Below are 18,715 nucleotides of genomic sequence, written 5' to 3'. Positions count from 1 at the left end.
GGAGGAGTATCCCTCAAGATATTATCCATAGTTAAGTTTAACTTCTGTCTACTTTCATTTCCTTGTGTCAGCTTTTTGGGACTCTCACATTGTTAGCCTTCTCTATCTCTGATATGTTTATCATGCTTTTCAAAGGAAAAAGATATGCCTCCTAACTGGGTAACATATTGTAGTAGTTAAGACCATACACTTTGGAGCTAAATGCTCACTATGCCATTTCCTTGTGAGGTAGTCTTAGACAAACTTACTAAACCACTTTGTACCACAGTTTTTCAGTCTCTAAGATGGGGAGAAGAAATAATGGTATCCTCCTTACAGGATATGAGAGCTAAAGTATGGAAAGCATTTAAAACTACCTGGGAGGTAACAAGTGTCACTTTGCTATTATTACCACTTGAGCTCACACGTCTAGCAATGCAAAGCACCAAGTGAGTGGGCAGATCTATTTTCTGCCCTTTAAATTTTAGCTTTAAGCCTGACTGTCATTCCCTAGAATTAAGTCAGACCATCCCAGGCATCTGTCCTGAAGTCTGTCTTTCATTTAATTACATGTCTTGTTGATTTCCCTCAATTGATTTCTTGACTCCCATTCATGTACCTCTTGCCCTTGGCACACAGCATCTTCCATTCAAATACTTGTTAATTAATCTTGGATATTCCTTAGCCTCTCCTTACCTCTCAACCTAGATCATCCTGTGATGAGAAAGGAGGGTTTGATGCAAATTGCAAGTGACAAGGTGTACCGAAGTGGACATTTATTGACTCTCACAAACTGTGCACACTCATTCAAATAATTAACATTCATAGTCCACACACATGGGTGGCCAAATCTCCCAGGCTAGGTGATGAGGAGAGGGCTTTGGTTTGATGGGGAGCTTTTCCTCTGAAATATTCTACTGTTGCTGTCCTTCTATGTTAGTAATCTTATTCCCATGATGGCAGCTTACTAGTTTTCCAAATATAAAAAGAAATGTGTGCTCAAAACATACCTTCAGACACCTAATCTGGGTCAAGTCTAGTGGCCTCCTGTGGGAAAATGCTCACTGTCACAACCTGTACTCAGAAGGACAATGCCAGTTCTCTGTCTCTTTTGCAGGGATTCTGAGTACAGGCTGGATGCAGGAAAGGAATGGAGCTGCTTTGTAAGCCTGAGATATTAGTCCAAAGGCAATCCCATTAAGCAGTGTCCAGGAACGATCCCAGAGTTAAGAATTAGCTGGTGCAAAGTGACCAAGAAGAGTGCAAGAGATTGAGTGGTGGATGCAAACTAAAGTAGACAGATTCAGAAAGCAGGTAGAGGAACCAGCTATAATTATCTTAGATTCTAGAACCTATAAATGTTCCAACCACAGGATGGAAAGAAAGTTAATAAATACACTGAGATACTTGTTTCTCTTCTCTTGGTCTTCCCACTGGGTCTCTGTGTAAAGCAAATAAATTCACCATATACACTTATAGATTTTTTTCAGTAAAATGAGTAAACTTTATTCTGTAAAAGGATAATGTATTTTTTTTAATAGATTTGAATCCTTGCTTTACCCATCTGATTATCTTCTATTCTCTCTTGCTCACAGAACAAATACATGCATATACATGATAGTGGCTTATTGGAGTCCAGTACTACAGTAGACTATGGCCAGGCCTCTTACAGGAATTACCTTACATCAGGGTCACTTTAAGCCCAGATGGCATCTTAATGCACATTAGAAAAAGGGAAGACACAGCTCTGCAGGCAAGCCTGGCTTGGGGAGAAGCACACAGATTGGATATTAGCCTGTTCAGCCAACAGCTGGACACGCTGCAGGGTCTAACCCATACAAGCATAGTGGAAGCCCCAGCTGTCCTGTACTCTGCAAGCTGATGTCACCCCTCCCCAAATAAATGGAGTAAGAGGTAGCCACACTGCTGCACTGGGCTCCTCTGATGGTGCCACATCCTCCTTCCAGGTGCAAGGCACTGATCCAGGGAATCCGCCCATGACTTGGTGCTGAGTAACCAGAGCAAAGGGGAACTGCTTCCACCCCCGGGAATTGTCAGCTTGCTATCTGTACTGGCTGGAAAGTACACTGAATGTGGGGAAAAAATCGGCAGTATCTGGATAGTCAGTTCTGCCCATATCGAAACCTACATCAGCTCAGTGCTCTCCCTTAGCTCAGGTGCTCATTGCCCAGCCCTCATGAGCTGTTCATCTTCCTCTTGATTTGCCTCCTGCTGAGCTCTTGGTTTCCTCCCAGACAGGTAACTCATTCTGTACTGAATGGTGCCGAGAGGCCCAAGCTCTCTGGAGTTCTACCACTAAAGAGCAAATGATAAGTGAAATAAATTACTTGCCTCTTCTGGACTTCAGTTTTCTTATCTGTAAAACCAAATAGCTGGAAGATCCACAGATTCACAGAGTGAGCAGGCAGTGAGAACTAAGAGTACAAACTAAAGACAGCTGAAACCAGAAAGAGTTAATTTAGTCTACCAGTAAAATAGAGCAATTTACTCGCCCATTTTTCTATCATTCCTAGACCCAGTTTGGACACCTATTAAGTACTGAAGAAATATATCATTTTCAACTGTCTGAATCCATATGCAGTTGATTTCAAAGCTTAATTGTATTTGAATGAGGAATCAATACATGTAACTGCACTAGCATTACTGTGCTGAAAATCTGTGCATGTTTCTGATGCTTTCATAATATATTTCAATTTTCCCATTATTTTTCCATTATGATCCCATATTTTTGAAAGGATTCTTTGAGCATTGTAAAGTAGCACAAATCCCCAATGAATGGTAATGATTATTTGTTTCGATTTCAAGCCGCATTTGTTAGAATGTTCTGCAAGCTCCTCCTGGTTCCAGGCTATCCCTCTAACAGAGACACTAAACAATCTAAAAAACATCCATTTCCTCATGTTCCTTCCTGGATTAAAAAGGTTGTTCCTCTTTCCTCGTCTTATATTAATATGAGTGACAGCCAGAGTCCTTCATGGTTTGGCTCCAGCCTTTATTTCATACTTGTCTCTCAATTTTAGAATACACCCACTTTTCTAGCTGGGCTGAGCAGCTCACAATCCCATATGGGAAGAGATTATTCTCAATGGTACCTTTGATTATGCTGATCTTTCCTCAAATGCCTGTATTTTACCTTTTCCATAACCAATTTAACCCACTGGACAAGGTCCAACTCAAACTCAAGCTCCTACTCAGGCCTTGGGGCCTTACTATGGCCCTAGTACCTCTCTCCTTGATAATATTTGACCTCTGAAATGCAGTGCCTGGGAAGCCTCTTGATTTCTGGGACTACACTGTATTTAGGTCAGTGGTGTCCTCAACGGCAAAGTCATTTCCAGATGGCTCCTCAGCCATGCTATATTTCCCAATCCCACCCCCTTTCCCTGAGCTAGATTCTTCTTTTCCTAGCTAGCGTAACTCCACTGTGAACAGAATCAAGCCCACCAATACAATGCTAATTTGCCAGCTGCTGGTCCTAACTGGTTCAAGAGCAAGAGAAAAAAACACAGTGCAGATATGAGACAGCAAAGGTCAATATGTCAATGAGTAAAATAGAAAATAAAGCCAGATGCTGAAAAACAGTGTCAGCAAAACTGCAGGTAAACTTCAGCCATCATGGCTCTATATTGGTTTGTTGAAAAAAGAAAAAAAAAATCAAGGAACACATTGAAAGACTCTGGTGTATCCACTGTAAGTTATCTAACACATGAGTAAACTGCATTCTAGGAGGAAAATCTGACTCCCACCAGGACATATAATCCAGGTTAGTAATATCTCACAATAGACATTTTACTCAACCTGAATCTGCTTGGCACCTGTTAATGTCCGTATTGACACACAGAAGGTATGTAAGTTCTCTTTGTTGGACATTTGGTGTGAATGTCTTTCCAGCATCGCTTTCCTTGGTAAAAGAATCCATAATTTCTTTGCTGAGTTGTTTTTCCTGATTTTCTGTTCATGCTGTTGAGGGAGATGCCTTAACCACTGGCTGTTGGATGGGCTTGTGAGCCATCAGAGTATTCCAGTTCCTCTGGGCACAGTGACTGGTTGAGTAAAGGCAGGGCATCATCATCATTAGCCCAAAGAGACTCAAAGTCAGAAAATGGTTTTGAACATTTTGGAGGGATACATTTGATGTGTATCACTGAGGTGCCTATCAGAGAAAGAAAACCAGCAGGATGGATGGATGGATGGAGGGGCAGATTTCAAGAAATTGACCTACATAGTTGTGGGGACTGATAAGTCTAAAATCTAGAAGGCAGATGGCAAACTGGAAACCCTCAGGCGTGAGTGGACTCCTGCTGAAGTTCAGAGGCAGAATTTCTTCTGTGTTAAGAAAAATCTTCCTTTTGTTTTTAGGGTCCTTCAATTGCTTAGATGAGGCTCACCCAGATTACTGGAAACAATGTTGTCCTTTTAATTTCCTTTTAAATTCAACTTATCATACATGTTAAACACACATACACTTGAACTTGTTTATCAGGTGTCAACTGCTTGGGCATTTCCAAACTTCTTCAAAGAAAGGAAAATGTTTGGGAGCCTTTTTTATATAACCAGTCAGTGCCAAGACTTCATGTTATGATTTTGAATCAAGTATAGATACTCTGTAGCCAGTTCTCTTAAAATTTGTGAAAAGCAAAGTTTTCTGTATAGGATTTCCAGTGACCTGTGTAGAATTCTCTGTGACTAACAGGGGCTTTCTGTCGTCCAAGCATTATCATACAGGGCATCCCTTAGAGTATGCCACCTCTAGGAATACTGCTTTTTCAAGACACTTGTCTATAATAAACAATTTGCATCACCCCAAATAATCATGTCAGCTCCATTCTTTCAGTTTAGTCTCTCACAAATCTGTGAAAGAAATACTAAACTCACAAACGGGAACAACTAATTTAACAAGTCACCTTCCTGGAACTGAGATCCAGCCATGGGGCCTGACATGACCTCATATATTCTACAATCCCTGAGCATATTTGGGCAACTGGTTGGCCCCCTGCAGTGAGGGGTAGGTGCAAAGGAGAGGAGAGAATGCTCTAAAGGAGAGAAACAGACTGGAGCCCATGTGGGCTCGGTTAGGGCTCAGGGTGCTCTACTCCGGGGCACTGTCAACTCCAGCCAGTCTCAGGGACCACAGTGTGACGAGAGTTGAAATTAGAAAAATTTGAGAAAGGAGCTTCGAAGCATCGGGCCCTCTGAAGCAAGGGCCATGCTTACCTAGGTCTAAGGGGAATACCATTCTAATGTCCACATTTTTTTCTTCTGTCAGTTTACCTGATGATCAGAGCCAGAGCTCCTTTCTTTCTTTCTTTAATTCTGTTTCACCCAGAATAGTAAATCTATTTTTGTGAATTGTGTATTTCTAAAAAGCACTCTCCATCTCCCAATACCACTATCCTATACACACACACACACACACACACACACAGCCCTAAATAGCATTCTTGTTAGAATAACTAAATTCAGAGCTGAATAGAGAGGATTATGTATGATGCTCATCCTATATTCTCCTCTTACAGTAATTGATATAACATCAGTGAGACTTTGCTGGCAAAATTGATTCAAATCAAACCAGAAAAATTCAGCCTCAAGAACTAAAAATGAGCTAAAAGATGGTAAGCAAAGAATAATAATATGTGGCAATGTCTTCAAATTATTCATATTTTAGGCTTTATACAATTTGAAGTTGCAAAAATGTGTTTAACAAGGGTGGAATTTTTTAAAAAATGTAATGTCTTCATTAATGATCAGGAAGCAGCACAAAGCACAATAATGCCTTTTTCAGTGATGTTAAATTGAAGGCATTAAAAACATTTGGGAAGACATATAAATAATACAAATAAAGCTATGGAGGTTATAAATATGGATGGAAGGGAGAACAAAGATATCTCAGAAGTATACAAAACAGTTGTGTCTACAGGAAAATGTAATTGAAAACCAAGGAGTCCTCAGATAGGATATAGATTCTATGGTACTCTCTTCTAACTCAGTGTCTTGTCCTGTGTGATTTTGGGGTCAGTGATACTTGGTATTTCAAATACATTGTCACAAGTAATAATGCTGGCATTGGTCAATTAATAAAGTTGTAACTTTGAAAATTTTTTCTGTTTTCATAATGCAACCATATACCAATCTTTATGAAATAAATTTTTCTTTGTCATTGTGTTGCAAATGTTTTAAGACTGCTGCATTGCACAACTCCTGGGGACCCATATGTGTGATCTCTTCATAGTCTGTGCAAATCATGCCTCTGGAAGCAAGTAGTGGACACCCTGTGTGACTTTACACCATGGCCTTGATTTTTATTCTAGGGCACTCCCCAGTGTATAGTGATATTTGCATGATAATATGGTATCAAGAATGTACAAAATGTCCATTGGGTCATGTCAAACAATCATTTGCTATGAATGATATAAATATTCAAATACTTAGAATTAGGCAGACCATGATCTGCATGATTTAATGATTTACTGACTAATTTTCTGGGAGAATTGAGTAATGTAGATGTCTCCCATATTACTCTCTGCAGGTTTTATTGCCTTGTAGATTTTTTAAAAGTGATTTCTGTTTATATATTTCATTAGTTTCACATGCCTGTTAACTTCTAATCAATTTACAGGATAAAATGCATCCACTGATTCCTCTGGAAGGAGGAGGTCTCATTGTAAACTGTGTCAGGTTAGTGTCTCTCAGACTTGTTGATGAGGCTGGTGCAAGTTCTCCTTGCAGGAGCTTTGGAGTTTGTAAATTTGGGCAAGCTCTGCACCCCCCCCCCAAAAAAAACCCATTTTAAGCAAGTATAGAACATTTCTCTCTTCCTATGAGAATCCTTTTATTGGATGTCTGCTTTTGCAATATCATTTTCAATTTGTATTATTTTTAAACTAGATTTTCAATGATCATTCTTAAGAAACTTCTGTTTTCACATATATTAATATAATTACTAGTTAAAAATAAATTATTTTCATCTGCCTTATATTTTTCTACTCTGATAGTCCTGAAGTTAGTCCTAGAGAATTGGGTTAAAATATCCCTAGAACCTAGAAACAGAAGGATTTAACTAATAATATTCATGTATTGTGAACAGTCTTGACCAACAGTATTGTCTAGAGGAGTCTGAGTGAAGCAACAAGGGCAGGACTGCCTGAAGTTTAGAAAATTAATTAGAATTATCTGTTTCCCTCTCACTTATTCCAAGGGGAAGGAACCTGGATGAATGTCTGATTCCACAACTGACTGTATATAGTTCCACAGTGGAGATGGACCCATTAGGTACTCTGTCCAATGCCAGTGTCATATCCTGACTTTTCATGTTCCTATTTATATACCAACAGGACAAAGAGAACATTGTGACTTGCTTGGAGTTTTCTTTGTCATTAATTAATGATAATGACATCAGTGTACTCTATCACTGGTTTTAGTTAGTTGACTCATGTCTTTAGGCTCAGTTATCTCTAGGTTTCCTTGACAAGTGTGGTGTCCAGATCCATGGTGAGAGATCAGACACTTGGTTGTAGGGCTCTGACAATATAATTTTGCCCCATACTTGCCTGATGCATCCCACCAAAGACCCTGCCTAGATATTCAAAGATCTCTCTGTTCTGTTCTTCTTCAAGTATAAATAACATATAGTGTTATATTAGTTCAGGTAAACCATGTAATGGTTGAACATTCTATACATTACTTAGTGCTCATCACAATAAATGTACTCTTAATCCCCTTCATCTATTTCATCCAAACCCCACCCACTTCCCCTCTGGGGACCACCAGTTTGTTCTCTATATTTGAGTCTGTTTTATTGTCTTTTTTTCTGTGCTCATTTGTCAAAAACTTAAAAAATAGAATCACTATAGGATCCAGGAATTCCACTACTGGGTATTTGCTCCAAGAAAACAAAACACTAGTCAAAAAAGATACATGCACCCCTGTGTTTATTGCAGCATCATTTACAACAGCCAACTGGGTTATGGACATTGGGGAGGATATGTGCTATGGTGAGTGCTGTGAAATGTGTAAGCCTGATGATGTAATGTATCCCTGGGGAAAATAATACATTATATGTTAATATAATTTATATTATAAGTTTTTATAAGTTATTAAAACTTATAAGTATTATGTTTTTGAGTACAGAAAAGTCTATTCAGAGCTTTTCTTTAGTTTCTATTATAAAATTCAATTTTAAAAGAATCTATAAGCTCAAACTTGTTCTTAAATTTTTTAAACTAAAGGAATCAATGTGCTATTTATAAATCTAATAAACTTATTTTAAGGGTAAAAAAATTACAACAGCCAAGATATGGAAGCTGCCCAAGTGTCCATCCATAGATGAATGGATAAAGAAGATGGGCTATAGGTATTTGTGTCATATATACACACATACATACATATATATATACACACACACATATATATATATAATATGCATGTGTGTATAACATATGTTATATGTGTGTGTGTGTGTGTGTATATATAATGGAATGTTACTCAGGCATAAAAAAGAATGAAATCTTGCCATTTGCAACAACATGATGGATCTAGAAGGTGTAATGCTAAGTGAAATAAGTCATATGATTTTACTCATGGGTGGAATTTAAGAAACAAAACAAATGAATAGTAATCTCTCTGGTTCCTCTCTGACCCTTCATTCTTACTACAGAAAGAGAAGATTGTGTGTATGTGTGTGTGTGTGTGTGTGTGTGTGTGTGTGTATTGGAAGAAGTCCTTTTATTTTGTTCTCCCTTTAACATACACACTTCAGGGATGAGTGAGGCCAGCTAGGTACCAAGGCACACATTTTAAGAAGGTGGCCACTGCCAGGATTCTTCAGGGGAGAATGAGTGCATTTCTAAATGTTTGAATGAAGTTTCCACCTGTATAACCTACAAGCAGCAAGATTAGTAGAAATAAAGAATGAAATATTAGAACAGCAGATTAAATTACTAACAGGTAAAACCAGCTTGGCTGGGTGAACTAAAATACTGTTGTAGGCTTTAATACATTTGAATGACTAATTGGTAGGGCCTATAGCCCCATATGCCAGACTGCTGAGACACCTAACACTATTAGGGTATAGAAATTACTGGAGACAGCTCTTGCCCCAAATCACGCTGTGGATCAGCGTGCCTTGGCTGCTGAGAACACCAAGCCCCATCACACTTGGGAAAAGCGTTATCTACTGGATTTGCAATAAGATACCCCACCAGGATGGATAATTTACTTCACACCCCTGGGTGAGGGGGAACTCCTCGGCCTCTGGGATCTGTTTCCTGTTGAAACACACTGTGGTTAAATTGGGACAAGCTCCATAGAAGGAGGGGAGAAGGTGGGGGTCCTGGTATGGCAGGTCCTGCCCCCGTCCATCTCTTCACAGCACACAGGGCTGCCTCCCTTGGCCAGTGTGTGGTGTGCACTAGCAGGTTAAGTTCCTAAAGCTGCCAACCTCCCTCTTAAGGCAGGTGAGAACAATCTGTGTTCCACTGGTATGGTTATTCAGCTGCTTTGTTCCCTCCATTGGCCTGGGGGACATTATGCTCACACAGAAGCCCTTACTGAATTCACCCAGCAAGGCTTACATGGTAGCTGACAAAGCATATCCTCACTGAATGTTGAAATGCTCTCATGAGAAAAGCTGTCTTCCAAAATAGGATGGCCTTGGACATTATTAGTGCTTCCTAAAGAGGCACCAGGACCATCACCTATACAGAATGTTATGTGTTCACACCTGGTGAGTCTGCTAATGTATCTTTATTAAATCACATGAGGACACAGGTGAATGCCCTGAGTGATCCTACGGCCTCTGGCCTATTTACTAAGTCAGTGGTTTGGATCACAGGGCTCTTGATGGGAAACACTGTGACTTATTTTGGGAATCATTGTCTCCATTGTGTTCTCCCTTACATGTGCCTATACTGTTGCTGTGGCATCTGTCTCCAACCCACCTGTGTAGCTGCCAGGGAGCGCCTTCCGGGCAGTGGAACCCCTTGCTGATGCCCGAGGCACATCTGGGAGAGAGCAAGGCCCCTAAGATGGGAAGAACAGGTCAGGAGGTGTGGAGGGTTGGAGGAGATCATTGAGAGGACATGACCTCCATTTGACCTGCAGGCTGGATCCAGCTAATTGGAGCTTCCTTATCCTTCACCTGCTCTTGGAGGAATCTACCCACCACTTTCACACTAGAAGCCAGTGTCAAGGTAGTGGCCTTGAGAGAGTGAGATGTTTCGGGTGGAATATGAGATGAAACCCAGTTAAGGTCACTATATAAACTTGTAATATTCTGGTGGGCAGATGCTTGTCCTGTGGCACCTAGGAAGCCGGGTAGGTAAGTTCACTCACTTACTAAGTCCACCACCTACCAATCTGGAGTGGTCTGTCTCTGTCTTCAGTCTCTCCTTGCCCCACCCAGTATGGGGGGCTAGTATGCAAACCGACCATGTATGTGTGTGTGTTTGTTAGGGGAGAAAAAATCACATTACTTTTGGAGTTTCCAACCCATTTGAGATAGGATAGTGTTTATTAAAACTGTTTTTTTTTTCAGCAAATTCTGATTCAACATGTTTATATCTATGAAGTTATCTAGTAACTGATCCCAAAATATTTGCATAGCTATTTAATAATAAAAAAAAAAGGTCTTATTGTACTGACTGTGATTCCGAACTTCACAGCATTCTCTGTATAATTCTGGAATTACTTTATGAGCTCTTTCAGACATGATGGATTGGCTATTGTGGAGGAATGGCATATGGTACTGGCAAATTATCCTTCTTTTACACTCATAGCATTTATAAAACCTGTTCAATAGAGCTCAATCTCTTAATATATCTCCCTCTCTCTCATCTATATACATACATACATACATACATACATACATGTATAGACTTTTTATTGAAAAATCAGATACTTGAAGAATAGTACACCAAATATACAGCTCAAAGACTTTTCAAAAATCTCAAACTCATGGAACCACCACCAGCATAAAAACAACAACAACAACAACAAAATAAACAAAACCAAAACCAAACAAAAAAAAAAAAAACCCAGAGTATTGCTGGTAACCTGAAGGCTTCCCATGTGCCCATCTTCCAGTCACTACCCTGTCCAGAGTTAATCACTGTGTTAACTGCTGTCACATTAATTTTGTCCATTTTTGAAATTTACAGAAATGGGCTCATACAGTATGTGTTATTTTGTAAGTGCCTTCCTTTTCTCAGCATTTTGGTTTTGAAATTCGTTCATGTTGTTGCATACTGCAGTTGTTTATGCTTACTACACACTTTACAGCTTTGTGAATCTACAATTTATCCATTCTACTGTTGATGAACACGTGGGTTGTTGTCTATATTTAACAATTAGGAATAGTGCCACAGTGCCTGGCATATGTCTGTTAGTACCCAAATACATTTCTGTATACATTTCTGTTGGTGTCCACCTTGGAATGAAATCTCTGTGTCCTAAGATAAACTTAAGCTAAGATTCAGTAAAAATAGCAAACATTTCTAAAGTGGTTTACAAATTTGCATTCCCGCTAGCGTTGGATGAGAGTTTTAGTTGCTTCATATCCTTATCCTCTGCAGCACTAGATAATTTCAGGTTTCTGAAATTCTAGCCATTATGATTTTTGCCTAATGAGATTGAATCCTGATACTACTTTGCAGTTACCTGATGATTAATGAAGTTAAACACTTTCTTACATGTTTATTGGCCATTTAGATTGTGTAAATGTTTGTGTGTGTGTGTGTGTGTGTATTATGCCCATTTGGAGCTTTTGCCCACATTTCTGTTGTGCTGGGTGTCTTTCATCTTATTGACTTATAGAAATTCTTCATATATTCTGGGTATCTGCAATGCAAATGGTTTTTCTCAATCCATGGTTTGTGTCTTTTAATGAAGAGATGTTTTTGATTTTGCAGTAGTCAAATCCTTTCTTCTATGGGTTGATGCTTTTTATGTCCTATTAAAAGAGTTTGCTTTGTAAACGATGGCATTTGAAATATTTTATTTCAATGTAGTTTGTTTTATAGAAAGACAATTGGTTTTTATATAATAAAAAATGAACTTGTCAAATTCAACTCTTAATAGTTTAACAAGATTATTTAAATTTATTTATGTACTCTTTGTCATCTGCAAACCAGAGATTGTTTTTTATTACTTTCTTGCCAAACCTTAAAACTTTTATATATTCTTGCCCTACTGCACTGGGTAAAACCTCCAGCACGATATTGAATAGAAATGGATATGGCTGACTTCCTCCGTTTGTTCCCAATTTTAGAGGAAAGCATTTAAGCTTATTGTTCTAGGCTTTTTTTTTTTTTTTTTTAGAGAGAGAGTGAGAGAGAGAACACACACTTGCTCAGACACAAGTGGGGCAGGTGAGGGGAGGGTGAAAGGACAGAGGGAGATAGAGAATCTTAAACAGACTGTATGCCCAGTGCAGAGCCCTCTGCCTGGCTAGATCTCATGACCCTGAGATCATGATCCGAGCAGGAATCAAGAATCAGATACTTAACCCACTGGGCCACCCAGGTGCTTTTTTTTAGGTACTAGTGTATCACACCAAAATGTTTTCCTTTATTCATACTTGCTATTAATTTTTGTTCTGGTTGTATTAAGATATAATTGATGTATAATATTGCATTAGTTTAAGGAATACAATATAATGATTAAATATATGTATATATTGCAAAATGATTATCACAATCAAGTTGAATTAATATCTATCACTTCACCTACTTAATTTTTTTCTTGTGATGAGAACTTTTAAAACCTGTTCTTTGAACAACTTTCAAATATATAATATAGTGTTGTTAACTATAGTCATCATGCTGTATATTACATGCCCAGAATATCTCTCTCTCTCTCTCTCTCTATATATATATATATATATTCTTGCATTTTTATATATATATGCATATCTTCTTATATCCTTATCCATTCATCCATTGACAGGCACTTATCTTGCCTGTTGTGAATAATGCTACAATAAACATGGGGCTCCAAATATCACTTTGATTGTCTGTTTTCATCTGCTTTGGGTATACATCCAGAAGTACTATTGCTATATCATGTGTTAGATCTTTCTAAAATTTTTTGAGGAAGCTTTTTTTTTTGTTTGTTTATATCAGCTGCAATTCTTTTATTTTCATCCATTTTTATATTTAAGTTGTATCTTTTGTAAACTATTGGTTTTGTTTTATTAATTCTGACACACTTTGTCTTTCAATTGAGCATTTAAAAAATTACCTTTAATATGTTAATATATTTTGGTTAATATATTCCAACTTATTATTTACTTTCTATTTTTACAACTCATTTCATATTCCTTTTTTCTTTTTTCCTGATTTCTTGACCTCTTTTGGATTAATCACTCTAAAAAATACTTATTCTATATTTTTCTGTGATCTTTTATTATTCTCTTAAGGTTATCATTTTGGAAACCAATATGCATTCTTGATTCATTGCCTTTGTCAATTCAAGCTGCTTTTACAAAGTACCATAGATTGGGTGGTTTATAAAAATCAGAAATTTATCTCTTACAGTTTTGGAGTTTAGAAGTCTGAGATCAGTGTACCAGTGTAGTCAGGTTATGATGAGAGCCCTCCTTAGGGCCCTTGAGCCCTATTAATTCTTCAAAACTCTACCTCCTAATACTTCAACATAGGAACTTTAGGGAGGACAAAAACCTTTCAGTCTATAACACTCAGTGTGATATCATTTTTTATCACTTCCCAGATAGATAAAAGCAAACCTTCTTTATGAAATAGTTGAAATAATTATATAGGGATTGTACATGAATGAACATGCTCAAGCCATAGTCTGGCAAGGAACTCATTCAAGTTCTTTCCTGAAAAAAATAAATTAAGCACCTACTCTGTATTATCCACTATGCTAGTGGTATAAAATGAATCAATTATCCAATATTTCTTTGGCCCTTTCATGTTCTGGGCATTGGTGCTAAGGATACCAAAATGACGAAAACTTGACATGATCCCTTTGCTTCACACCTATAATATAAAGTCTAGTGAGAAGTGGATCAAAGTCCAAAAAAAGTATGTAAGTGCTTTTGGTAATGAAAGAAATGCAAGTAATGTAATGGGTGTTGTTATTACATCCACTTTACTGATATGGATACTAAAAAAAGATAGGTTTAAATGTTTTGCCTAGGAAAGGAGCTTTGGGAATGCAAGAGAGCTAAGCAACTGATTCTACCTAGAATAACTGGGGAAGGCTTCATGAGGAAGGATGTCATGGGAACTTGGAAGACATGGTTGGTCTGACATTCAGGGAACGTAGCCTGTGAAATGTCACCACTGGGCACATATGGGCATGTCTGTGACAGTAAGGCATGTTCAGAGAAAGATGAAGAGTCTGGTATGTTGGGATCTCAGGGTTTTAAAGGAAAGCTGTATTTTTGAAGAGAAAAATACAGGATCTAAACTATTCTGATCAGCACTGATAATCTGTCTCTCCTACCTTCTATAGTCCTAATATCTATCACTTACAGGAGACTTATCGCATGACAGGCAGTATGGTAAGCACTTTGCATGTGTTAATTGATTTTGGACTCAGAAGAAACCCTGTTAATTATAAACTAGAAAAGAAGCAACAACTGAGGTACAGAGTAGATGGGTAACTTAATCAAGGTCACTCTTGGCAATTGGTAGAGCTATTAAGATTGGATGTTGCTTTGCTCTTAATTTTTGTACATACTGAGTCTCTGTTCTCTTACAGTCCAGCATTGTTAGGTGTGTCATACATAGTAGATATATACTATTACATTATACCTATGTAATATTTTAATATACTTAATGTTAGGCACATCATATACTATTTTAGGTATATGCTATATATTAAAAGACTTAGCATTGCTAGGTATATTATATACATGAAAAGATCTTACTCCCCAGCTGAAATGTAAATACCTCAGGGACAGAGACTTTTGTCTATACTGCACTGGCATCCTTGTAGTGATTTTTAGAGAATTGGTCTTTATGTAGTTGGTACTCGTAGAATGAAGGATTATATATTGAAGAATGGTGGATATCTGATATATTGGCAAATTAGGATGCATATACACACATTCTGATTTGTATATGTATTTAATATTAATATAATGCTAAAATTGGCTAAAATTAATAATATAAATATTATATTAAAATGTAGATATATTTAGAATTGGCTTTGTATATAATACATACATATATATATATATATATACCAACCCTAAATATATGTTCATTTTTCATTTGAGTGATTTAATGTCTTTTATCATTAAGAAATGAGTAAACATTTCAGATTAATGGATTCTCAGTAAAAAGCTCACTTTCTAAGGTCTGGTAGAAATTATGACAATCAACTAAAAAAAGAAAACCGTAATTTATGAATATTTAAGAAATACATGTTTTGTATTGACATATAGCCCACTTGTCCCCAAAATAATTTTACCATGCCTTAGAGCATACGTAGTATATGCTCTCTATATAGTATATGAGTAGTTTGTATATGTGTGTGTGTGCGTGTGTGTGTGTGTGTGTGTGTGTAGAGTAACTCAAAGTCCTATTTTGCACTCAAACCCAAGCCTGACTGCCTGAGAGCTGGGTTGAGTGGGGATAAGGGTTTCCTACTTTTGAGGAATAAATTCATTTCCTGATTGTCAGAATCTTTCACAGTGCAGCCTCATTCTCTTATCAGTTCTTGCTCTTTCCCCACACAGGCAAGACTTCTTGCCCTCTACCTTTACACCAGTGCCTCCTCAAACAACCCACGTTAGACTAACAACCCATGTTAGTGTTCCAGGGAACACTCCTTTGCTAGCTAACTGGTCAACCATTTTCACCATGAAGTAGACAGGAAGCTGAGAGACCTGGGTGAATACTTTGTTTTATGACATGGAACAAATGACATTTCTTATGCTTGGGTTTTATTTTTCTTATCTGTAAAAGGAGGAGTTTATATACCAAATGTATTTTAACATCTAAGTTTTTCTGAGAAGGGAAATGAGTACTGTGAATTAGTTTCTTGTTAAAAGAGCAAGTTTGCCTTTATAAATGAGACACACTATAAATATTAATAGTCGGACACATCTGGATAGTGTTGGAGACAGTTCTCCATGGGTATAGGGCCATCGTGGGCATGGTTGAGATTTGCACATTGACCTCATCCTGGTGCCTGGAGTCCTCTTGATGTAGCCTTAATTATATGCTGTGTGAGTTAAATTGAAGGATTTGGCTCCTAGTTCTGTCAGATTATTCAGAGTGTCTGGCAGTGGCATATTCATGGGGAAATTCACACATGCTAAGATGGTATAGAAAAGAAGGCTAGATGTTACAGGAGATATTTCTCTGTGTCTTTCTCATGTTTCTCCTGCATGTCTTATAAGAGGAGAAGGGCACTGTCTGTAATTTTTGGACTGTCTTTTTAAGAATGTACGCTAAAAAAGCTGAGAAGGTGGAGATAAGGATTCCCTCCAGAACACAGAGCAGGTAGGCATGCATGCTGCCCAGTACAGAAGACTTAAGTTTCCTGCGACATAACCCACAGTGCATGCAGGTCTCATTTGGCCCTCTTTGTGCTGCCCTAGGGAACAGGGGTTTATTTATTTATTTTTATTTTTAATTTTTTTTAAATTTAATTTATTTATTTGACAGAGAGAGATCACAAGTAGGCAGAGAGGCAGGCAGAGAAAGAGAGAGGGAAGCAGGCTCCCCGCTGAGCAGAGAGCCCGATGTGGGGCTCGATCCCAGGACCCTGGGATCATGACCTGAGCTGAAGGCAGAGGATGAACCCACCGAGCCACCCAGGTGCCCCGGGAACAGGGGTTTAGATAACTAACACTCTCACAGTGCTAATCCTCTGGCTACTGCTACTGTTCTGAATAATAAATTGTCTCCCATCTCTGAATCGAGAGTTTTGTGCCAGCATCCATGACACTGTGGCAAACTGAATTACTAGCTTGGAGTAGGATAACATTTTAGACTCTTTACAGTTCTTGAGAAATAGAATTTTAGGGTTTCTTTCTACGTCCCCTTTGACCTGTCTTTACCCCTTCCTTTCTGGAAATGAGACCTGTAAGAATTTGAATAACAGTGCCAATATTTCACAACTAACTGGTATCAAATGAGAGACTAAAGTCTAGATTTCATGACCTTTGGTCCTGGACTATTTGCACTAAAGTGTTTTCAATCTAAACAGATACGGGAAACACCCATGCTGTGCAACAGTTGAAACTTTTAATAACTTCTGTGCCTCTTACCTGCTGCTTAAAAGCCCTCTGTATGTGAGTAGTCTCTAGAACTGTGCAATTAATTAAATGTGAATTTAATAGATACTTTGGTAAGGTACTTATATATTTAAAGAAAAACACTTTTAAAGAAAAAGATGAAACACTACACTAAAACCACTCATGATCTAAGTAAAAAAGCAACGTCTTAGTGAAAACAGAGTTTGTGTTACAGTACAAAAGTGATGTGACAAATGGTACTGCTAAATCTTTGCTAGCGTTCGTTTGTTCTTTTGGCAATTTTGCACAGACTCGATAAGTGGTTAGTAAAATGTTTATGCATCCAGTATGAATAATCTGAAGGCTTCTCATAGAATTTCCCTAAATTTTGTGCTGTTACGAACCTTCAGTTTCTAATTGAAGTCAGAGATGCATTTGTGTATAACTAGTAAGAGAATCAATTAAGGAGTAAAGCTGACTAGAAACATCTTTTGTGATATCTGAGACTGGATAGTAAGTGACACACTCTTATCAGAATAGAAATGACACAGAGATAAGGGACTGGGTCCACCATCTCTTCACCCACTCCCCATTCTCATACACCCAGTGGGTATAAATCAGAGTCTCTGTTTGGTTTTGTATTTTTCTTGCGTGTTGCTTTTTCCCCTGTCTTTGCTCACTCATGTGTCAGTTTTGCAGTGAAAGACAAAGATGTTCTCAACACCCACCCACCCCATCCTCCCCACCCCCAAAACAAATTTCACTCTTCAGGTTTGCAGATACCTGATATTCTGCCTTTTAGGGTTTATGCAAATAGGAGTATTGACTCTATAAAATCCAAATGCATATCCTCATCCTCCAGGAAAATTTCAGTTTCTCCAGCTGCAGTTGTTCCAAATTGATTGTTTTTTAATCAACTATATCTGAATAACTGTCTCTGTTTCTAATTTGATAATATATACATTTATATGATGCTACGATTTAAGGATTTCCTTGTAAATTAATTTGGGGGGCTGTGCTCACTGCTGCCCTTGGTCCCTGGGTTCCTCATTCACACTGGGACCGAGCAATCATGGTGAATTTACTTCAGATTGTGTGTGACCACTGGGTTCATAGACTGTCCCCTCTGGGATTTGCCTTTGGATGTTATCTAGACAGAAGAAAATGATGAAAAGCTAACTGCCTTCTGGAACAAGAGTATGTTATTTAACGGAGGAATTGAAACCCAGTGATGACGTTACCAGAAAGTAAAGGCTATGGCTGAATTAAGGAATATTCATACTTTGTGAGTGATGAGAGAAATAAAAACATGTTAATTATTTTTTAAAAACATGAATTAAATTAAAATTAATTCATTTTGGGCTACTGCCTAATAAGGGTTTAAAAACCTTAGCATTTTCTTTCTCTCGCTCCCTCTCTCTCTATGTGTGTGTGTGTGTGTATGTACACACACACACAAACACGCACAGACACCTTTCCTGCCTCACCTCTTGCAACATGGAAATT

The 18,715-nt window shown here is 38.0% G+C and overlaps 1 pseudogene; it reads left to right on the top strand.

Moving 5' to 3' along the window:
* Positions 1-18,281: 18,281 nt before the first annotated feature.
* Positions 18,282-18,460, top strand: LOC116873292 (annotated as a pseudogene).
* The last annotated feature ends 255 nt before the right edge of the window (positions 18,461-18,715 follow it).

Source organism: Lontra canadensis, unplaced genomic scaffold (assembly GCF_010015895.1).
Source record: "Lontra canadensis isolate GAN:19392208 unplaced genomic scaffold, GSC_riverotter_1.0 scaffold32, whole genome shotgun sequence".
NCBI lineage: Eukaryota > Metazoa > Chordata > Mammalia > Carnivora > Mustelidae > Lontra > Lontra canadensis.
This window is presented reverse-complemented; position numbering and strand designations above follow the sequence as displayed.